The 24,953-nt window shown below is 36.6% G+C and overlaps 1 protein-coding gene across 3 annotated transcripts in view; it reads left to right on the plus strand.

Annotated features, from left to right (window-relative positions):
* Window positions 1-24,953, plus strand: part of EFL1 (elongation factor like GTPase 1) — a 156,626-nt gene that overhangs the window by 61,120 nt on the left and 70,553 nt on the right. The gene's annotated exons all lie outside the window — the stretch shown is intronic.

Consider the following 24,953-nt stretch of genomic DNA (forward strand, 5'->3'; position numbering starts at 1 on the left):
ATAGAGCTATTTATTGAGTGATTGCTTGGTTTGGGAACCCTCAGCTTTTTAGAAAAAGGTTTAACTTTTTTAAAAAAGGTCTAGTCTGTTGGTCCAGAATATCTAATGGTTTCTCTGGATTTTATAGACTTGAATCCAAGAAATTTGCAAAGCATGTTGCCATTCACCTACAGAAATATATTCTTTTCTTTCTTTAGTTTTTTGGCATGAAATTTGTAGAATGCTTAGCTTCTCATCAGTGTTACCTATTTTCTTCTATCCCTTTGCAAAATGCCATTTAACCTTAACAATTGATATATCTTTGTAAGCTGCCACAGCTAGCTTTATCAGAAAAGGACATTGGAAGAATGGAAAACACCCTACTTTTGTTCATAAGCCTTCCTTGAGATTACTGTATTGCTCAGATTAAATGGAACATGAGGTATATCTCCAGCATGATGCTCAAGGGAAAGAGAAGGTATTCTGCTGAGTGAATGGTTTTTATATGATCTTCTCTAATTAAGGCCTGGTGTTTGTGTTCTTTCTCTAGTAGAGGATGAGAATGTGACGTGCATTAGTTTCTGGTTTTCTTTTTTCTTTCTGTTGCTGAATTTCTAGATGCTGTCCAGGACTGAGTTTAAGTGATGTATAAGGAGAGAAACCATTTCTCTCTCTTATGTTTTCCAAGGCAGCCTTTGCTCTGCCATATGGTACGGAGAGACAAACCTACTATAAGCTAAAATTTTTCATTTATTCTTGGAGAAGAGATATACCTTGATGTCTTTTATTGACCTTTTAAAAAAGTGAGATGATAGCACAACATGGGGTAAGGATGAAGGTGACTAAATCTTTGTTTACCAAATTGACTTATGTATGACTGAGCCAGATGGACAACCAACCGCTTTGGGACAAAATGGATTGAAGAGGAAAAGCCAGATTTATTTCCTTAAGAGTTAGGATTGTATTTAGCTGCAAGTAACCAGAAAACCAATTGCATAGTCTTAAACTTCACTCAGTAGGAAGCCCAAGGGTGGACAGTCCAGGGCTGGTGTCATGACTCTTCTGTGTCATCAGGGAGCCAGTGGCTCAGCATGTGGCTTTTGTACCCATAGAAGCAAGATGGCCTTACATGTCTGAGAATCATATCCACATTCCTCACAGGAAGAGAGTACAAGGGTCAAGACCTTCTAACAGGTTTAGTGTTTTTATTTGCAAAGAAATGTCTCTCTAGTGACTTCTGTATATATTCTCATTTTTGTAGTTTTGTCATATGTCCACTCCTAGCTGCCGAGGAGGCCTGGGATTGAGTGTTTTACTCTTTCAGACTGTGTAGTTAAGGCAAAAGATATTGGGGTTGTGAATGGCTTTTGAATAGCCAGTCCACACTCTTAGAGCTGCATTTGCCTTCCATTCACCTGGTGATGCCTGAGGTGCCTCCATTAAGGTTCTGTTTACATTAAAGAGAAAGATAGTCCACCAGAAGGATTTTGAGCGTAACATTGAAGGAATTGGAATGCAGCCAGCCACTTTCATGGGGCTTTTTGAATTGAAACATATAGTAATTGTGTTTCTTTTATTAATTGAAATCTAATTGAGTGCCTCGCATGACTAGAAAGGATGAGTATACCAAAATTACGGCCATAGTTTTGCCATTAACTAGTTATATGGCCTCAGGCCAGTTATGTAACCTTGCTGGACTTATTTTCCCAAGTGATTTGGACTAGAGCAATGATTACTAATATTTCTTATGATAGAAATAGAACAGCCACTTTTAATTTTTTTATAAGAAGACTGTGGATTCCCAGGGATGCTTTTATTTGTCCTAACTGGAATTTGCCATATATCCTAAGCTTTAAAGATAAAGCATTAAATAACATTGCATGGAGTACATTTTTCTGCTGTAGCTGTAAAATACCAACAAAATTGTATCTGTAATTCTTTTGGTAAAATACAAACAGAATTGAAGTTTAAAATTGTCATTATATAATGGCAGGTTGACCTCCTAGGTGGAGATGGAGTGAGGTAAACCTTTTTTACTTATGTCATGAAGATCTTCCCTGAATTTTGTCAGTTTCCCAGTGACTTAAAGAAAGTTCTAAACTAGATTATCTTCAAGATTGCTTCTAGCTTTTAACGTTTAAGCTGTGTTTCTTAAAGAAAAACCTTATTTCAGTAGTTAGGATATTTCCCTCCCTAGTATTTATTAGGAGGAACAGTAAATGTTTTGATATGATTGCTTGGTTTGATTGATAACCCGTTTTAATGGCTTCATTAAAACATCTTGAACTGGTTACCTGCCTCAAAGTCATACAATTACCTTTTTAGGCAAAGTTTACTTGTTCCTTGATTAAAAATACGTAGCATATGTTAGCAGTAGCAGCAGTCTCATAAGCCAGGTGTTTTAAAAAAGCAACTTTTCAAAGCTAGGAGTAAGTTTAAGACAGGACAAAAGAGGCCAGAGAGTCTTTGTGTGTGTGTGTGTGTGTGTGTGTGTGTGTGGTGTGTGTGTGTGTATAGATATAGATTTTTTTTTTTTTTTTTTTTGAGACAGAGTCTCACTCTGTCACCCAGGCTGGAGTATAGTGGCACAATCTCGGCTCACTGTAACCTCCGCCTCGTGGGTTCAAGCGATTTTTCTGCCTCAGCCTCCTGAGTAGCTGAGACTACAGGCATGCGCCACCATGCCCACCTAATTTTTTGTATTTTTAGTAGAGATGGGGTTTCACCATGTTGGTCAGGCTGGTCTCGAACTCCTGACTCGTAGTCTGCCCACCTCGGCCTCCCAAAGTGCTGGGATTACAGGTGTGCGCCACCGCACCCAGCCAAGAGTCTGGTATATTAAGGGGTGAGAAGAAAACTTCCCAAGAGAAGGCTAGCTGGCAGCCACAGGTAATAAATGCTGGGGTTCCAACTTTTGGCTTTCTAGGGTGAGTTGACTGTGACCAGGTATGTCAGCGCATTTTTATTTTTCTTTGAAACAGATTTGTATTCTCAGGTAGTTTTGAAATGGAAAGAATAAGATGACTGCATTTGGCTGAAATAATCTATATACTCCAATTACCTGTTGTTGCATAATAAAACCCTCAAAGCCTAGTGACTTAAAATAAAGACGGTTCTTATTTTTTCAAGCATCTACCATTCAGGCATGGTTTGGTGGGAATGGCTTGTCTCTTCCACGTGGTGTCTATTTTTTTTTTTTTTGAACAGAGTTTCTCTCTTGTCGCCTAGGCTGGAGTGCAATGGAGCTGGAGCAATCTCAGCTCACTGCAACCTCTGTCTCCTGGTTCACGTGATTCTCCAGCTTCAGCCTCATGAGTAGCTGGGATTACAGGCACCCACCACCACGCCGGTATTTTTAGTAGAGATGGGGTTTCACCATGTTGGCCAGGCTGGTTTCGAACTCCTGACCTCAGGTGATTTGCCTGCTTCTGTCTCTCAAAGTGCTGGGATTAGAGGCGTGCACCACCGCACCTGGCCCCACGTGGTGTCTATTGAGACGGCCCAAAGCCGGGACTAAAGTCATATGGAGGCTATTTCAAGCACATGTCTGGAGGCTGATGCCAGTTGTTGTCTGGAACCTTGACTGGGAGTGGAACTAAGGCCTTTCCATATGGATGCTTGGCTTCCTTACAGCATGGTGGCTAAGTTTTACAGGTGAGCGACCCAACAGGGAGAGCCAGGAGGAAGGTATATCATGTTTTATGACCTAGCCTTCAAAGCTTTCAGCCCCACTTCTGCCCCATTCTGTTTATTAGAAGTGAGTCACTGCACCTGGCCCATGTTCAAAGGGAGGGAACTGACTGTGCCTTTTAATGGGAGGCATGTCAAAGTATTTGTGGATATGTTTTAAAACAACCACATTGCTAATCGTAGATAATTTCTTGTTTCCTTCTGCATTTTAGCAAACTCATGACAGGACACATATAAAGAGATGTTCATAGTGATCAGGGCAGGCCTGTAAACTTCATCTTTTTTACTTTTGTTAAACTTTGAGAAAAAGTTGTAATTCCTATTTAATAAGAAAATACTGGAGGCCAATATGATTGGTACCCATATGCTTTTCATCATAATTGATACGGAGTCAGTAAATTTATCAAGTGCAGATGAAAATTTTTGTTGGAAAAGGAAATGAAAACATTATATGGCCTTCTTGGACAATTCGGCATTATTCAAAGTCCAAAGGAAAGTTCTTTTATTGGCACTTGAAAAATGCAGATTTCACATTTGAACTCAGCTGTAAGTCATTTAGAGAACTTATATGTGCTGATAAGTGTAGAATATATTTTGTGGTCTGGAAATAGTTGATTTAAAGTTTAAAGTTATTTAATTCTAACCTGATGTTTATAAAGTTGGTACAGATGGGACCAGAGAGACCTCACTATGTTTAGCACACAATAGCCTTTTGTTCAGTTCCCTGCTGAGAATATCTCTAAAAATAAATGTTTGCTACAGGCTCTTATTAAAATGTGAGGGGAAATTGAATTAGGATTCCAAATCGTTAACCTTTTCATATACTCCTTTAGATCTCTTCCATATGGTTAAATCTTTAAAAGTTGAGGGACATATTCTGAGAGGAAACATGATATTCTTCTTTTCCAGCATGAGGAAAATAATGAATATTAATTAGCCTTTTTCTGAACTGGTTTTAGTTCTGCCATGGTTGGTTGCTGGGTCAGTAGGAATTCCGTCAGTGTTGATAATCTGTGTGTGTGTGTGAGAGAGAGAGAATCCTTAGTCACGTGGGGTAATCTAGGAGTCAGAAACCTTTGAAGAGTTTTACTAGCAAATTTGATTTAATTTATTTCAAGGGAAAGCTCAGTAGTATTTGGTTCTTAAGACTTTGTGTTACTTTTATAATGTTTTTTAATTCACTTACTAGTGATTTTTTTTAATGTACTTTATTATCAACATTTCCATTTCGAGATAATCTATTTTAATCAGTGAAAACCTAATAGTCATTTCTTAGTTTTAAAAGTTTGAACTGATTTTAATGGCTTTTCTTTTACAGATAATGATTTTATTCTCTTTTTTCCTTATAGTTGTGTGTCATATTTCTTTTTATTTCCATATTGCCTATAAGAATATGGTAAATAATAATAATTATAGTTGCTATTTTGTCTAGTTCTTTCTGGACTTTAATGGGAATGCTTCTGGTGTTTTAGTTTCAGGTTTGCTGATGCCTGTTGATTCATGATATCTTTTATTTATTGTGCTGGGAAAGTATTTTTTTTTAAATAATCAGTAATGGATACTAAATTTTATTGATGCATTCTTAGCATCTGAAGACAAAGGTATAGCGTTTTTCTCCTTACTGTAATTGATGTCATGAATTATATTTAATTTCCTGATTATTAAGGCGTCCTTGCATTCCTAGGTAAAAAAACAAAAACAAAAACAGTACTCGATCATTGCATATTCTTTTCAAACACTTTTAGGTTCAATGTACTAGCATTTTATCCAGAATTTTCTTGCATTATAAGTTAAAATGGCCATTATTTTCTTGGTATCATAATACTAAAATGGGAAGCTTTCCATTTTTTTCTACCCTCTAAAGCTGCACTCTCCATTTGGTAGCCACTAGCTACATTCACTTACTTAAATTTAAATAGATTGAAATCAAATAGCATTAGAAGTTTACCCATCAGTTGCACTTGCCATATTTCAAGTGCTTAATAGCTATGTGTGGCTAGTGGTGACCGTATTGTATAGTGCTGCTCTTGAGAAATTTGTATATGATGTAAGAATTACCTTTTCTTCAAAAGTTTTGAAATAGTTCACCTTTAAAACTAACTGGGCTTGATGCATAAAATACTTGATTCTTTCTATCTGGTGAACTTTATCTTTTTCATTTTCAGTTCTGTATATTTGTGTTTTCTTGTTTGATTTCTTTATTACAAAATTTGTCTTTATTTTAATACAGTTTTATATATAGTTAATGTTTTAAAGTTCTTTTTAAAAGATAACTTTCGGTATAGTGCAAGCCATAATATTTGTCCACTTGAAAATGCAGATAAAGCCAGGTGCAGTGGCTCTTGCCTGTAATCCCAGCACTTTGGGAGGCCAATGCAGGCAGATCAGCTGAGGTCAGGAGTTCAAAACCAGCCTGGTCAACATGGTGAAACCCTGTCTCTACTGGAAATAGAAAATTAGCTGGGCGTGTGGTCAGTGCCTGTAATCCCAGCTCCTCAGGAGCCTGAGACAGGAGAATCCCTTGAACCTGGGGTTTGCAGAGGTTGCAGTGAGCTGAGACCACACCATTGCACTCTAGCCTGGGTGACAAGAGCAAAACTCTGTTTCAAAAAAAAAAGAAATCAATTATTCTCAACTTTGAAAATGCAGATAAGCTAAATAAGAGTTATTGCTTACTATAGGGGTAACCGTCAGTCTTTTTCTGTCCATATATGTGCATATTTTTTTAAAATTGTGGTAAGAAAACACAACACAAAATTTACCATCTTAACTATTTTAAAAAGTATACAGTTCAGTAGCATTTTTTATTTAAAAATCATACTTTCTGTACTGTTTTTTAACCTGTATATTTTTCTCTTGGAGACAATCTCTTCTCTGAATATAGCTTTCCCCGCCTTCATTTAAATGCATCTGCTGCAACTTTCAGAACAGTGTTAAATAGTGGTGCAATAAGAATCTTTGTTTCATTTGTTAAGTTAGAGGAATTTATATATACATGTTATCTATATATGTTATATATGCATATATATACACATAAATATATATATATATGTTACCCTGAGATTGGGGCTAGTTTTTATAATGAAAAGGAAGTATCCTTCTTTTTCTATTTACTAGGTTAATTTTTAAAATGTGGGTAGATAATGAGATTTATCAAATGGTCTTTTCTACATCTTTCAGGTGACATATATGAGGTTTTTATTTTGGATCCACTTATGCCATGAATCATATGAACACATTTCCTAATATTAAGCCAGTTTTTATTTCTGGAATACAGTATTAGATGAGTGTATTTCAAATATGTTATTGAGCAGCAAACTCAAGTCTGTCAGTAGTTTAGTAAAATGTTTATATTTGTAAGTTTGGTCTGTAGTTTTTTGTGTGTATTTGTATTTGTGGAGTTTTGATATCAGCATTATACCAGGTACATGAAACAAATCACAAATTAGGGGATGGTTTTTATTGTTCTTTATTCTGTTTAAATGGCATAGGAATTTTCTGGTCCCTAAAATTTTGGGTATTAGCACCCATGAAATCAGCTATATTTGGTTAGTTGTTAATTGTTATTGTCCCTTTCAGGTTCTTTTTACTGCTTCTTATGTCAGTTTTGGTACTTCACACTCATAGATAATCAGATTGACTATCCAGTTTATTTGTAACGGAGACCAGTATTAATACTGATTATATTCATGACAATAATTAACATCAGTTAGGGCTTACTGTGTGCTAGAAATTATACTAAATATTTGGAAGTGATATCTTCTTTATTCCCTGCCAAGTGAGATACATACATTTCAAAGATAGGAAAATTGACACAAAGATTAAATAACTTTCCATGATCCCATGATAATACTTATTAAGACAAGATATTTATCTACTTCTGTATCTGTAGTTATTTAATCTCTGTTTCTATATTACTTGAATTTTTTTCCTTTTCTCTTGATGTCTTATTGATGACTTGTTACATTGTATCTTTCCTTCTACCCTTAAAGAACCCGTTCTTTATATATTACAGTCTTCTAGTATATTATGTATTATTCTTTAAGTCTTGGTTCCTGCTTATCATAGATGGCTTTATATTTTAATTTTTAATTTAGATTTGATTTGTTTTCTTCTCAAAGGAAATAATTTATGGTCTGAATCTTAGTATAATTTGGACTGAATTTCTTTGATTTGATATGCTGTATTCTCTTTATCATATTTTTATGTGTACTCGAATTCAACGCTTTGCAACCAGAGGATTACAGTTGCCTTTTACAGATGTGACATGCTACTGATTTCTTCAGCCCTTGAAGCTGCTGAGCAGGTTATGAGAAGGTGGGAGTCCCCTTGTCTATCACCCAGAACAGGTTGTTAGCATACAGGTTGATAAAATGCTTATTTTACAACTTAAGATGTGTCTGTTAATTCTCTTTTTCACTGTCTGAAGTAACTGGCAATGACTATATAAGTTCTTTTGAATACATAGATTAATACAGCTTCGTAATCTAATAACTGTTTATCTACTAATAAGCCCATTGCTGCTATAGATATTATATAAGAACAAAGGATTATTTAATGGGAATTTTCTTCCCCTCCATCTTCAAAGAGTATATTCCTTTTTTACTCTTAAATGACATTTAACAATGTAGAGGCCAGATAATTAGGGAAGATGAAATAAGAGATAATTGGAACAGTTTTTGTTGAAATTTGTCAGTTAAAGAAAGGAGCAAAATGGGTTAACAGTTTGAAGGAATAGTTGAGTCAAGGGAGTATGTGTGTGTGCGCATGTGCATGTGCGTGTCTGTGTCCGTGTCTGTGTATTTAGTGGAGTTTGATTCTACTTGTATCAGTGGAAAACAGGTAAGAAAAGAGGAAAAATAAAAGATGCAGTGAACAACTTAAATGATTAATAATACGAGGTTTATAGTTTCTCCCAACTCAACAATGTAGAGAGCATAGCCGTCTGTTAAGAAGAAAGAAGGTTTGGGAAAGAGTAAGATTCTGAAAACTGGTAGATGCGTGGAAAAGCGATAATGAGCATTTGCTAGCTGTCAGTTTGATACCTTGACTAAATTGGACAGTAATGCGGTTCTGGGAAGAAGTGGAGTTGAGGAGTCCAGTGAGTATTACACAGACATTGAAATATAAGACTGTCTTGAGTCAAGTACCAGAGGGACTATAGGCTGTTCATAGCTTGAGGCTTCCCTAGTTATAAGCTTGGAGGAAATGCTCTTGAGGCCATCTTCTCTCAAGTGTTAGGTCCTCTTGCTTCTTATTGGGAGAGAGGGGACAGTCTCCCTGCCATAGAGCCACCTCCTGCAAACTCAGCTGATAGACTTGTTGCAGTTCCTTCATTTCCATCTGTGGTTTTGGCCCAACTAATCCTGTTTCAGATACAGTAGTTGAAAGAGTAAACAATTGTGTTTAGAACTTACACATAATAATGAATAGACTTCAGATCATATTATCTTCCAAAGATATGCTGGAAACATACTTCATGAGTTGAGTATTTAATTATCAGCATAGTTGTCATGCCAACACTGGGCAGGCCAGAGAGGCCAGAGCCTGGAATTCAGCTAAACTAATATGACACTAGCAGGTCAAATGTCAGATATAGGAAGCCGGAAAGAGGAGGTGGGTGGTAATAGGCCAAGCAAAGGTCATGCTCAAGGAACCGATAGTGAGACGTTTGACCTCTATTAGTATTTTTAGCACATGACAGAATGGGGAAATAATTTGACTTTTATGTGGTTTTGTGCAGGTTGGGAAGATATCCTTCATGGTTCACACAATAGTCTTCTTGTTAATAAGTTTGGATTTGATTTTTTCCAACAGAAAAGCAAGTGATTGTCAAAAGGGCTTTGAAGAAGGTGGAAATACACTCTCTTATGCCCATAAATTGATATAGTCCAGTTGGAGTGCAAGTTGTAAGGCAGGGGTAAATTGGTTAAGTAGATTTTTGTTTTTTAATTTCCAAAAATAAAGTATATTTTTTAAAGGCTATGAAGATAGCTTGGGGGAAAGGTGATTTTCAGTTATAACAGTAAGTATGAATTTTGAGTAGTGGCAGTTATTATAAAGACCTGACAGGTCTTTTGGTCTTTCCAGAAAATGTAAAATATATGATTAGGAGAAAGGTGATATTGGATAGAGAAACACGTTTCTAGTATGACCAGAAGCATGACATGTGGCAGACATTAGATGTGAAGTAATCAAGGAAATACATCTTAAAATCTCAGTGAGATGTCCTTTCATAACCATTAAAATGACAGAAATGTTAAAATCTAACAAAATTCTGTGTTACAGATATGGAGCAGTGAAAACATGTGTAAACTGTTGTTGTAAATTGATACAGCCACTTTAAAGAATACTGGGAGGCGGAGGTTACAGTGAACTGAGAGTTCAGTGCACTCTAGCCTGGATGACAGGGCAAGACTCTGCCTCAAAAAAAAAATTAGGGAACAATATTAATATCTTTCCTTGAGATTGTTGGTGGTGTCCTGCAGAATTTATCCCATATAATTGAGTAGAGAAGTTAAAAGTGTTTAATTTGGAAATAGAATGTTTTGGGTTAAAATTCTAGTTCAACTAACTTTTTAGCCTTGTAGCCCTGGGCAACAAGCCTCTCTGATCCTCTCTTCAACCTCTCTTCTACCTCACCGATCCTTGGTTTCTTATTTGCGAGGTGAGGATCATGGAAGTCAGCTCTGAAGATCCAGTGGGACGATGCACATTATTTTGTTTCAAAAAAATATCAAAAGGCAAAATGTTAATTAAGCAACATCATTGTTATCATTGATTTCCTTGGGAAATATTGTCATTAACAAATAGACCTCCAAAGTCACACAAAAAGAAAATGATAAGTGAAGCACTTAATTATGAAGATTAAAGAATGCTTTCCACTTTTAAAAAATATGTCATTTTTTTAAATGCAAATTTTTTTATCTAAAGAATTTAAGTAGGCTACTAAAAAAGTAGGAAAAGAGTACTTTTGTGGGGGAAAAGGACTCTTTTGTTCTAGTGAAGTTGATCTGAAAGAGGTCCTCCAAGCAATATATATAGAAAAGAAATCAGATTCACTGTCTGTTGCTGAAACTCTGACTTTCCCTCTCCATTCCTAGTTACTCAGTGTTGCAAAGATTCAAAACTTTTTGATAGCTTTTAAGAGGAACTTTGAGATGGCAGAGGTGATAGAGGGAATTAGTTTTTCTGAGAACCAAGGCAAAAAGAGTGATCCTTAAAACTCCTGAATTGTCAACATTGATGTTGGAGCCCCACTCCAGATTCGGGTTGAAGTGTGACTCCACGAGTAGACGTTTTGGAGAAGGAGGAGTGGCTGATGCAGAACCTGTGGCTTAAAGTAGGAGGAGGCAGAAGAGTTTTCTATTGAGAAGCATATGTGTTATACAAGCTTAAAGACAAAGTGGAGAAGGAAATAGTAGTAACCATATTGTCCCAGATTCCTAATCAACAAAGCCATGAGCTGTGTGGGGTAGACTCAGAGTGAAAGTTTGAGTTCTTTTTTTTTTGGCAAGAAGTTATTAACTATAAAAATGGATATATGTTCTTCTAAAATGATATTCTAACAAAATAATGGTTCACAAATACAAAGCAGCCCACACAATTGCAGTATAATTTGTTTTATTAAAATAAAAGAATACATACATTTTTTAAGATATCATTTACAAGGAAAATCCTCAACTGAACCTCCAGAATTATGTTAAGAGCAGTAGGGGTTGAAAGCATGTAGATTCTTCCCTGGAACACAACATATTAGAGTCTTTTAAAAAACACTTGGCCTTTTTCCGGTTTTATACATGGAGTGAGGAGAGTTAGTTCATCTTTGCCTAGGGAAGAAAGTCCCCCTCTCCTTTGTAGATGAGCACAGAGCTTTTACCTTCCTAACACCCAGACCTGCTGATTTGGAGACGACTAACTGCAAATTCCCCAAGGACTGGGCCTCCCAAGTCTTCACACTTAATTATTCCTGGTGAAGATCTCTTGGGTGTTCAGTGTATATTGGTTGAATGCATGAATAAATTAATCACTTAATGAGCTTAGGCGAGGGAATACATGGGTAGCCAGAAGCTATTTAGTGTTCATCATTTATTTCTTCAAGGTTTAAAATATTCTCAGGCAGCCTGGGCAACATAGTGAGACCCCGTTTCTACAAACAATAGAAAAATAGAAAAACGGGCATGGTGGCACTTCATGTAGTCTCAGCTACCCAGGTGGAAGATTGCTTGAGCCCAAGAGGTTGGAGCTACAGTGAGCTCTGATCGTGCCACTGCACCCTGGCCTGGGTGACAGAGTGGGACACGGTCTTAAAAGGGAAAAAAATTCTCAAGTACATAAGGGAGATAGAAAGTATAGAAATATTTCTTTAGAAGTAAACACATTGGCTTTTCAGTGTAAACATACTGGAATTTTAGGTGAAAGCAAAATACTTTCTTAGTCTGAAGATTTCTTATTAAAGAATATCAGGGTAGTGATGTTTTAGTGTGTTAAGATTATTCAACTCCCACAGCCAAGATGATGTTATCACTGGGGATGTTTTGTTTAGCTCAGAGAGTACACTGAAGCTAACTGGTTCTTCCTGCCCTCAGTGTGTTCTGGAAGGCTCCCAGCTATGTCCTGGACTGAAAAAGGCAAGGCTGTTTGATGTTAGAGAAGCAGAAATATTCTGAGTATCTTTCTCTTCTTTCCTCTGTGCCATGGTCCAGTCAACAGGAGGGGAGAACATTGTCCCAGGCTTCTGTAAAGCCAAGATTACCCCGCAGAAGCTACTTGGAGCCAGTTTCCAGTCTCCTGAGCTAAGGTTGCTACCAAGGGAAGGCAAGACTCAATTGCCTCTGCCTGCAGTTGTTATTTTGTATAGTATTCTCATAGGTGTGTTGTATAGAGACTTAAGCTCCACTAATGCTTTCCCTCTTTTTTTTTTTTTTAATTCTCTTATTTTCTACCATTTATTTTGGCATTTGTACTCTTTCTTGCAATTTTCTTTGAATGTTTTATGTTATATAACTCTCATGTGCCTGGCTAAGCCCTTCTAGGGCGTGAGTCAGGCAACCCCTAAGCTAGGTATTCAGGTTAATTTTTTTCCCAATGCATAGGTGTTGTGCCAGCACAGTATATCAAATAAACTTGCCCCTGCCCCTGCTTCCTTCCCCACTGTTTCACTACCACGTTTCCCACACATACTGTAGTTTGTTTCTGGACACTGTTTTCTATTCTGATGTATTTGCCAGCCTGTATTGTTTGATTTTGATGGTATTAATAATTCATTTTTGAATCTGGTTCTTTCACTTTTAGCTTTAATTGGGGGCTGTTTTTAAACATTTATTCTATATGAATTTGAAATGATTTTATCTCTTGTGATGTATTAAATGTCTATATTAAGACACCTTACGTACAGAGGTAAATTATGACCACTCTTTTACTGTAAAGGTAATTATATAGAAAAAGCCAAGTAAGTTACCTTGCTAGGGCTGGTTCCTATAGGTGTTATTGGTGTATTCTTCCAGACTTCTATCTATGCATAATATGTACGCATGTTCCTATAGTAAGAAATAAATTCATGTGTGTGGATTTAAATAAGTTCACTAGGGAGCTAAAGCTGGGACTGCAGCTTAAACCCAGCATTATGTTGTTCTGGTTTCCTTATTATTACCAAATAAATGATTTTAAACAGTTAAAATTATCCCAGTACTAGTCTCTTTGGGGGAGCAGCCCTTTCTATTTTCATACAAGGTCTTATTTTGCGGACCGCATTCCTAGCCGTCTCCAATTGAGCCAGCAGGCAGCAGCCAGAACTACTTTTGCCTGAAGGTCTTCCCTGAGACAAAGACTTATGCCCTTGGCCTTCTTACTTTTTGATATTTGTGAAGCCCAGGATCTCTCTTTCTCTTTCTCCCTCTCTCTCTTTCTCTCCCTCAGCTTCTGGAACAACAAACTGCTATCTTAGTGGCATAATATACCGGGGTGGCCTTTAGTTCCATTTTTCAAAGTTTTCGGCTTTTGGATAAGACCTTTTCCTGTGTTGACATAGCCTCTCCCTAATATTACCTGTTTTTGAACTTGGGATTTGGAGGTGAAGGGATGTGAGAGAGGGAGGAAGGAATATAAGGTGTCTTTTATAAGCCTTCCTTTCTCAGGATCCAAAAATTTTTAAAAAGAAAAAAACCTGTTTTTTTGTTTTTGTTTTTGTTTTTTTTTTTAATGCAGTGGACTGTTTTTTCCTCTGAAAAGTGAAATCTTTATTGGCTTAATTTTGTATCCTGATCATTTACTCAAATTTATTTTTTGCCTACTGTTTGGTTCTGTATTGATCACTAGGTTACGTTTCTCATACTGGGTGCTTAGTCTTCCAAATTATTTACAGGTGCTTCACAGTTTTGATCACAAACTGGTAAATAAGACATCCTCTGATAGGAGAAGCAGAACTGGTTTTACTGGTGGTACCTCTGGCAAGTTGGCCACTTTGTGGGAATTTCCAGACCTAAATCTGCATTTGTATAAAAGGAAGTTGAGGTAGATGAATCTCTGTAGCCTTTCTTTCTCTCTTAGTTGGTTTTTCAGGATCCTTCCTCACCTTTTCCACTGCCCATGTCTTGGGTTTTCCTTTATTTCTTAGTTATGCTGCTATTTTCAGTACCCTCTGGGCCCTCTTCTCTATCTGTGGATTGCTTTAAGTGACATTCAGACAGACAGAGGTCCAGAGGCCATTTGACATAGAGGAATTCCATCCTTCCAAAGATCTCTTCTCATAACCAGGAGTTTTTTGTTTTTTAAACAAAACAAAACAGTTATCCTGATTGGATCCATGAGGACTAGCCTCACTTGGCTGTGCCTCTGGAGAGATCCAGAATGGCTTTCTTGGACTTGAACAAGCTCAGAAGTATCGGCACTTTCTCGTTTACACTGGCCTTGATTTTGGGTAGAGGTTGAGCAGGCTGAAGTCCCCTCTCTAAAGCCATCATGGGATGGTAAAAGCCATCTGCAAAGTTCCAGCTCTAGCAGGGTCACAACTGCACTGAGATGGACACAAGGGGGCAGCCTTTCCTGCAAATTTTCATCAGATCAAGGAACAAAGAGTGTGATTTCAGTGTGAGCGTGTGGGTGAGCCTGTGCTCTGTCCACACCAGTGCCTGTGTGTAAAATGTTTAGCCTATAATTCTGTTTATAAAGAGCTGTAGGGTGAAGGGCATATGAATGCTAAGTAGATTTTGGGCTTCACTGTGCTAAAAGTTTCATTAACACAATCAAGGCCTCCTCAATGTAAGTTATAGACTATATCCCCCTGCCTAGCCCAGAGTTTTACACATGGCAGGCAGGCAGGCAGGTTGGCAGGCAGGCAAGTAGGCAGGCAGGCAGGCAAGCACTTTTTATTATTGGAGGCTTAGAGATGACCAAATCATTAATATAGAGGAGTTGAAATTCATTTAGCCTGCTGTTTCAACCTGAAGAATGACTTCACAGCAGTCATTTAAGTTTAATTTGGCCCTTTGTTTTTCATTCTCTTGCCCCTCCTAACCCTCTTCCAACTACTAAAGGCATTGTTTCAACTGTATATATTTTCTTTTATTTTTGTTTTCTCTTCATCTTAGAAATTGAGTTATGACACCTTTGGTTGTTTCTAGTTGGAAAAAGCATTATTATGAAAATGTATGCTGTTTGGTGAGCAATGAAGCAGAATATAAAATGTCACTAATATCCTGAACCCCTTGCAGTTAGAAGCACATTGTCACTAGTTTTGTTTTTTGTTTCCCAGATGACTGTTAATTTAGCAGTTCAGCACATAATTGCATTGATGATCATATTTCCAAGAGTTTGAGTCTATTGATTCAAGTGTAGAATTGAAGTAAAATTCGTTATTCCTTCACCGTTGTATCTGAATTTGTCTTATTATTTGACTATGTAATGGCTGGAAAGAATCAGATATGCTTGGAATTCAAAGGTAAATTTTCTATCCCCTGGGGGTAGGGGTGGAAGGGAAAGAGGAACATTTTTTTTTAGCCCTAAAGAAAATGACCAATTAGTAGATTTGTTGTGTAATGGTTGTTTTTCTTCAAAACAACAAGCCTTTGATTTTCTAAAATGACAGTAGTAAATTTTCACTTTCCAAACAGTTTACATAATCAGTTTCACTATATTTGCATATATTTTGTTAACTGATACTAACAATGATGCCACAGTTTTGGTTTTTTTTTTTTTTTTGAGATGGAGTTTCATTCTGTTGCCCAGGCTGGAGTACAATGGCACAGTCTTGGCTCACTGCAATCTCTGACTCCTGGGTTGAAGCGATTCTCCTGCCTCAGCCTTCCGAGTAGCTGGGATTATAGGCACCTACCATGCCTGGCTAATTTTTGTATTTTTAGTAGAGATGAGGCTTCGCTCTGTTGGCCAGGCTGGTCTCGAACTCCTGACCTCATGATCTGCACACCTTGGCCTCCCATAGTGCTGGGATTACAGGCGTGAGCCACTACTCCCAGCTGCTCCCAGCCAATGCCACAATGATTAATGCACTTGAAAGATATATCAAATTAGATTTAACCAACGTTTATTTAGTACCAGCTGCATGCGCGGTGTTCACTGAGTCGGTTTTGTTTTCTTAAGCCTTGAAACAAATTTTAGTGGTAAATTTCTCTTCATTTTGCGTGTTAAAAAACTGAAAGGGTTTTGACTTGCTCAACAAATTACACTATCCCAGCCATTGCTTGTTAGCTATAATTTTATTTTCTGTATAGTTGTGTAGCTGAAATTATTTGAAATACTGTTACTGATTCTCCTCACTTACTATGATTATTAAAAATGAAAATATGCTCTAATGATTTTTGACACTCTGCGTATAGAACCCTTGAGTTTCATAGATTCTGTAGGCCCTTTCTCCTATAAATAATCAGAGACTCACAGAGAGGCTGGGTCTCCTCCAAGCTTGGGCAGCTGATAGTTTGAGAGTTGATCTAGAACCCAGGTCTTTCCCTTCATAAGGGACAAAACCATTGGAAAGGACAGGCGGAGAAATAGCTGGCTCCTCAAAAGGAAGAGAGAAGCTGACAGTGAGAATCTGTCAGTTCTGCTCAGTTTGGAAAGAGACTCTTCACTGTCTGCTTCTTCTGACCCCCCTATGCTTCAGTGCTCAGCACTCTGACTATACCACGATTTTCATGCCTCTGTGTCTCGGCACATGCTGTCTCTTCTCCTGAAGTGTTCTTTCTCCCTTCGTTGCCAGCTCAAATGTCACCTCCTCTTGGAAGCCTTCCCCAACTGCATCAGACACATATATCTGGCTCCTTCCTTCCTTTGAGTTCCTATATTTTTTATAATAGATCTCTCTTAGAACATCTATTCCTTTACATTGTTTGTGTTTTCAGTTAGTGTCTCGGAGCTCCTGGGGCAAGGGTCTTCATTCTTCAGGCTTATCTCTGATGTTGAGCCTGGATGCACTTTACTAGGATGCATGTTCAGGTATGGGTGGGAATGAATAAATGAATGACTGTGTGCTACTCTCCCAGGTGCTCCTTCTGAGCACAGAAATGGAATAGAAGTTAGAGCAGGAGGAAAATGTAGTCTGTGGAAGTTCTAGGAGATATTTTTACAGTTAGTCATTAGTTTGTTGGCATTTAGCTTCTAGGTTACATATGGGAAAATTGAGGGACAGTAAATCACAAAGAAAGACTGAAGGTTCAGCTTATTAGGAAACTTGAGTTTCTAGGATGTGGCCACCAGCTTGTGTACATCTTCGTTGATTCTAATGTTCACTGTGTTCACCAAGAATTATTTTCGTCCAAGGGCCTACATCAGTTTAGAGGTGTAGAACTTGGATTAGGCAACAAGGCTGACTGTGTGTTTTTCATTTGTAGGTGTATTCATCTGCCCAGACATGAGATGCCCTAGCACTGTTCACAGCCTGAAAACATAGCTGTAAGAGTTTGTGGGTAATAGAACATTAGTCTTACTTAGGTCTTTCTAAATATCTTCACTCCTCAGAGTAACTCTGAGTGTTTTCTGGATTTGAATTTGGCCCATTAAAGTCTGATTTCTACATAATTCAGATACATCCATAGTTTTTTGTATAATACATTTGAAAAATTTCCCCTTATGAGATTAGACAAGTTTATAACCGAAACCAAGTTCATTAAACCTATGCTAAAATATGAAATTGTTTTTAAGAAAAGCCCAAACAGGCAGAAAGTGACAGTTTACTAGTATAATTATAATGATAATTTGAATGTATTGATATTGAGCTCTATATGATATAAAAATACAGTATTTCCCAAGGCCACAAATCATTACCAAGTTTAAGTGTATTTTAAAATGTAGCAGATCCATAGTTTTGTTCTTTGTATTCATCATATAGTTTTTTGTGTATCCTATTTTGTTTTCTTTGCCTCATTAATTACTTGATTCCAAAAACAGTAGAGACGAAGCTGAGCATTTGAACCCGTTAACTCTATCTCTCGTTTTGAGTAAAGCAAGCTATTTATTTTCATAAGTAGGGAGGCCTCACAACCTGGGTTGCTGAGGATATCTGGTTTATGCCTGTCGTCTTGGAGAAGTTATTAATAGCGTCTCCTTTCACTGTTTAAAATCCTAACTTGGACAATGAGCTCTATGTGGTCACCCTTATTATCACTGATATATTTTGTCCTTGATTATTTTATGCTTTGATTTTAATAATTCTGTAAGTGCATTTTTGACTAAACTTTCCTGCATTTTTACATTCTCTGATGTTTTGGAAGGTATATCCTATTTTATTTCGATTAATAGCGGCTTTTTGTGTTTTTCTGATCATTCTTTAAATATAAGTCAGTACTGAGATGTTCTCCTTTGTGTCCTACCAATTTAAGACTTAGATATTATAAGTTCTTTGAGTATGGCACCAGATTCATTTTTGTGTCCCTGACAGTATTTAGTAGTCTGCTTTGAACAAAGTACTCAAGAGTAAGTATGGAATGAATCTTAGGAAGCAGTTTGGTTTTATCAAAATGAAGAGCGAAGTTTGGTCTAGTCTGGAATGGTATAGGTGCCTCCCGATAAAGGAACTGGGATTGCACTTGGGCTGAAGATCCAGTCAGCCCAGTGGCTCTACTGACCAAACCCAACTGCGAAAGAGATTTCAATGATCTGTTTTCAACTTGCCTAGGGACTCCCAAGTGAGTTTTCAGTAAAGTCTTCTCCAATTAAAGATCTTTCTCTAAGATTACACTGCTGCTAAGTATAAAGACAAAGGAATTTTCCAATGCCAAGGAGAGACAGACAGAGAGTAGCCTGGTTCAGCCACTGTGGCTGCTCACAGTGTTAGCGATAGCACTGTGTTCCAGAATGAGGAGAGTGAGGGCCCCGAGTTGGGTGGGAGAGCCCAGATGGAACAATAGTTTGCACGGCATGTAAAGAGTTCTTGAAAGAGGTTGAAGATTTTTGTGAGCACCTTCAGTTGATTGAGCCACGTGTATTTCCAAATAATAGATGTGGCCTCTTAATTTTAAGTAGACATAGTAATAGAAAGCTAGGTGTAGTCAGTAACAGCCAATCACTTATGAGGCAGGGGAGGGAAGAATGACCTTTTTCAGAATTTAAGTTGCAAAATACACCTTATACTCTGATAGGCAGTTTACAATGCCTGACAAAATGAGTCATCTTTTTGTTTTGCCAAATTTCACTCTAGCTAAGTGCCTCCAAGTTTAGGCAAAATAAGGACAAGTTAACTGTTCTTAAATGTAATAATGCCATGGACTCTCATGAATAGAAGTATTTGATAAGTAGAAAATAGTTATCTTTGACTTTGTGTTCAAAGTATGGGGTTGCTTATGTGTAAAGCTGAAAGGGGATATAATTGGGTATATATGAGGAAGGCTGTGCATGAATTGAGTACAGGTGCTTTCTAAGTCCTAAGTTACTGCAGTGCTGCTTAGTACAGTGTCTGATACTTGATGGTGCTCAATACGGATTAATGGAATCTAAATTTCTTTCTCCACCAAGATCTCTGTCAAGTATATGTGATCATAAAGTTAACTGTTCTATTTTCAGGATCCAGTAGTCACAAACAATAGCAAAATCCTAGGGTGTTTTATCTTTCATTTTTAAAAACACATAATTTGAATTTTTTGTTTTAAAAGCAATACCCATTCTTTGTTAACAAATTTAGCTGGCACATTTTTATTTTGGTTTTACTCATTTGAATTTCAAAAGTTATACATGCTTATTGTGAAAATCCAGACAATAAAAAAGTGTCAAAATAAGTCTCCTCATCTTTGCCACCACTTCTCTGATATAACCATTGATCACAAATCACCTTATAGCCTTCCATAGTTTTTCCTATAGTGCTCCTCTCACACACATGCTTTTGTACTTTTTTTGCCTACCTCTTTCTTTCTTTCTTCTTATTATTTTTTTTAATAAAAGTGGTATTGAATGTGTTATCAGTTTGGTGCAGTTCAACAGATATGTATTAAGCTCTTGCTTACACAGTGTCAAGAGCCACTGTACTATAAGTGTATATAATCTCTGTCCCTGGGCAATTTCTCACATTCTCTTTTGTCATGTTTCAAATTCATTACTGTTGCTATTCTCTTTATAAGTTCACAGGGCTTTCCACCTCATGGTGTTGTGAAACCCAAATAATGTAATGTTTATTAAAGCACTTAGTTAAGCTTAAACCAGTGAGTATGACTGCATGATTACTAAGAAGTGGTTATCTCTGAATAATTCTAATTTTTGTCACTGCTAAATCTGCTTCATCTGCTTATATTTTAATTAGTAGGTTCCATACATTTTCAAAACACCTGATTTTACTTACTGTATTTTTATTTTATTTTATTTTATTTTTTGAGACGGAATTTCACTCGTCACCCAGACTGGAGTGCAGTGGGGCGATCTCGGCTCACTTCAACCTCCACCTCCCAGGTTCAAGCTATTCTCTTTCCTCAGCCTCCTGAATAGCTGGGATTGCAAGCACCCGTCACGACATCAGGCTAATTTTTATATTTTTAGTAGAGATGAGGTTTCGCCATGTTGGCCAGGCTTGTCTTGAACTCCTGACCTCAAATGATCTGCCCACCTTAGCCTCCAAAGTGCTGGAATTACAGGCGTGAGCCACCGCGCCCGGCCTGTATTTTTACTTTTACATGCAGTATGCCCAGCCTTCTTTGTCTCAGCAGATGTTTTTTAAAAATTCCTACTAGGCGTATCTTTAACAATTTTTGTCTTCCATATTCTTGGCTATATTTGATAGATATAATAGCAGATATTATAAATTTCATTCTGTTAACGTGTGTTTTAGAGTCTAAGATTTCTTCTAGCTTGTATTCCATGTTCATTATTGTTATTTTATCACTAATTAGTTACAGCCAGAGATTTTAAGTCAGTTGCAAATATAAAGTTCTTTGTCAGAAAGACCACACACACCTCTTGAAAAGTTACTTTCAGATTTGATCACATAATTTCCAAGTGTCTTCCAAGAAAGTGAGCATGATGGCCTTGAGTGAAAAACCTGTGGCACTTGACCAAAACCTCAGTTTGTTTCTAATTATGTCTGGATGGAGTGTAATTTGATTACAGCTGACTGGCCTGAAATGATCCCAGTAAGCTGCTGAACTGAATCTGGATGAAAGTCTCACTGTTTTCTACCCTCATCCAAGCACTATGGAATCACTGAAATGAATGAGTTTGGGATTTCATGTCCAAATCGATTTTTAGTACTACCACCTTATGTTTTCATAGTACCGTATGCTTTTCAAAATGCTTTTATCTATAGTATTTGATCTGTGCAGTCTGTTTTTAGCTTCTATATTTCAAAGGCCAGTAATGGTTAGATTGGAAGTAATACCTATTGGAATAGTGACTTTGAAAACTTTGAAATCATTTCCAGGTGTTTTAGATAGGCTACATTTGAGTGATGAAACTTTAAACTTTCTTTTTTATAAAAGAAAACTTTACTGCTTGAAGTAATCTTTTTAGAAATTAGTAGCCCCAAAGATTTCAGGGTGTTTTCTGTTGTTCTTCTTTTTTATATTTAATGGGTGTAACTTACTGCAATGTGAATAATGCATAATATTTGTAGGGAAAAGTAGGGAAGTAGCCAAGGAGAAAAGATGGGACAATGAAAACTGAGTTTTATTTAAATATCTGAGGCCATGGAAAGGAATTTTAAGCAATTACTTGAGAAAATAAACTCCCCTTTTTTTGATTACAGTAGGGATGGCAATAAGATGGAAAAAAAATCAAGGAATGTTGGAGAATAAAATAATACCCGCCCAGTATATGTATATTGGGGGCATTGTTGAGGTTGCACTTGTGATCTGATATCCATATTTAAGTGTTTTGTAGATATTAAAGTTAATTTGCATACATACATATATATCTGTATATATACACATATAATAAATCCAGATATACATGAATTATATATCTATATATAATACACATACGTAATACCTGTATCATAGATACTCCTATTTATCAGTATTATCACTTGGATTACTCAAGACCTGGAATATATATTTGGAACAAAAGTAAAATCCCTTATTCTGGTTCTACTTGCCAGCCCCTTATTATTTTATACAAATGATTGGATCACTAACATGGCAAATAAATTTATAATAAAACCAGAATCTATCCCCTTTTTTTTTATGAAGACCACTGATTTGAACACTTACACACTATCTGGCACAACTTTGTATGACTCACAAAACAAACATGGATACTTCCCTCTCTTGGAATGAACATAGACGAATCCATGGACATATAGAAAGATGTAGTATTCAAAAGTAAAGACCAGTTTGACCAACAAAAGTGATATTCCTGTCTGAAACAGACTTCTTGTACAAAACAGGAGAAAACTGAGAAAAATGAGTTATTACTCAAAGTAGAATTAAGAGGGCATTGCATTGATTAAAATCAGAGCAGATAGTCAAGAAAAACAAATGAACTGAGAACAGAAAAAGTTACTGGAAATTAAAAACTTGGTTACAGAATTTTAAAACAAAGCAGTGAGGAACAGATTCAATACTGAAGAAACCTGAATCACTGAGTGAGAAGAAAGATAAAGGAATTCTGATAGAACTCAAAGGAAAATAACATGAATTTTTTTTTTTTTTTTTTTTTTTTTGAGACAGAGTCTCACTCTGTTGCCCAGGCTGGAGTGTGTGATCTTCGCTCACTGCACCCTCCGCCTCCCAGGTTCAAGTGATTCTCCTACCTCAGCCTCCCAAGTACCTGGGACTACAGGCACGCACCACCACGCCTGGCTAATTTTTGTATTTTTAGTAGAGACAGGGTTTCACCATGTTGGCCAGGCTGATCTCGAACTCCTGACTGCAGATATCTGCCCACCTCAACCTCCCAGAGTGGTGGGATTACAGGCGTGAGCCACTGTGCTTAGCCCAGAACATGAAAATTTTAAGTGAAAAGACTGGAAACATGAAAAATATATACAGAGAATTCAATATAAATAAATGTATATACTAATGTATATATGCATGTGTGTTTATACTGGAAAGAATAATAAGAGAGAGATTTTAAGGACTTGCGCTCTCATCGAAAGAACACCCTTAGTAACAGGCATAGTTGGAGTACAGGAAAGACATTGGGAGAAAGAAGACCCTTACCCTAGACCTTGAAATAATCCAGAGAAAAATATGAATTTGAAGACTAAAGAAAATATTCCAGAACATCCAGATGGTTTGAAGTAGGATGCCCACTTTAAAAAATAATAGTTAAAAGAAAGAAAAGAAAGTCAAGTCAACATCAAGCATCTCTTCTTGGCTGCAGAATTTTGAGAGGAAAAAACATGTGATTCATGAATTGTCTAATCTTCTAGACTCTTGGAATGTAAGCTCCATATGGGTAGTGATTTTTTTCTACTCTTCCCTACTGTACCTCTTGTATCTAGAAAAACGTTTAGCACATGATACATACTCAGTAAATACAGTCATGCATTGCATAACAATGTTTCATTCAGTGAAGGACTACATATATATGATGATGGTCCCATAAGATTATCATACCCTGTTTTTAGTGAACCTTTTCTATATTTAGATACAGAAATACTTCCCATTGTGTTACAATTGTCTATAGTACTCACTACAGTAACAGGGTATATAGGTTTGTAGCCTAGGAGCATTACACACCATATTGGCCTAGGTGTGTAGTAGGCTGTACCATCTAAATTTGTGTGTCAGTATACTCTGTGTTCACAGAGTGATTAAATTGCTTAAGGATGCATTTCTTAGAATGTGTTCCTGTTGTTAAGTGATGCATGACTGTATTTGTAGAATGATTGGATGTATGAGCAAAAAAAAAGAAAAAAACATAAACACATTCTCTAACGTTGCAAAATCTCACCAAGTTTACCATTGATACACCTTTCATTTTAACAAAGAACTACTTAAAATAGTACTGCAGCTAACCAAGAAATGAATTATAATGTGAAACAACATAGAGGAAAGAATAGAGAACAACAAAATTATTAATGTGTACAGGTTAAGCCAATAAGTGTTTTTATAGTTTCTCAAGCTCAGGTCTTTTTAAAAATAATTGTTGAAAGGGAAGATGCACATTGTTTTAAAAAATCTGAATGTAGAATCTTTGTTTTAACAAAACCTAGGAAGTAGATAGAGTAGGATTGTAAGGTAAAAGAAAAGTTAACTTAAAAGATAGTGAATTTTTAACTTTTCCCAATGAGGAAGCAGCAGTTATAGCATTGTTCTTGATACAGATAGAGACAGATAGATTTAGATTTTCTTTAAGGAACTCACTAGTCAGAGAGAGAAATAGGATATGTAATTTCCTACTAAGTGAAGATTTCTAAAAAAGAATGAAGAAAACTTCATTTGGTAAAATAAAACATAACGAAAAAACTAAGATGAAAAAAGATAAGAAAATGGAAGTATGCTAGACCCAAGACGAAATGTATTACCACAGGAAATGTGAGAGAACTTAACAACTTAATTAAAAGAGAATGACTCTTTAGATTGGGCACTCCAAAAAACTCAAGAGAATCATGCTGTTTGCAGGAACCATGTGAAATAAAGCAGTTCAAAGTTTGAAAATAAAGAAAAAATAAAGACAACAATTGTTTAAAGTAAACAATTTTGTAAAGATAAAGATACAAATTTAGTGTTAGGTAGACGAAATTTCAAGAGGAAAAGCATTCAACAGGACAAAGAGTTATATTTTATTAAAGAAAAATACAGTTGGAACTAAAATTATAATGGTCATAAGTCTTTATGTCCCAGGTAAAGTAGCACTGAATTACAGAGTATCCTAAAAGTCTGGAAACACAGGGCCATTTACTTCATTAT

Source organism: Trachypithecus francoisi, unplaced genomic scaffold (genome assembly GCF_009764315.1).
Source record: "Trachypithecus francoisi isolate TF-2019V2 unplaced genomic scaffold, Tfra_2.0 Lachesis_group3, whole genome shotgun sequence".
In the NCBI taxonomy this organism is placed as follows: Eukaryota; Metazoa; Chordata; class Mammalia; order Primates; family Cercopithecidae; genus Trachypithecus; species Trachypithecus francoisi.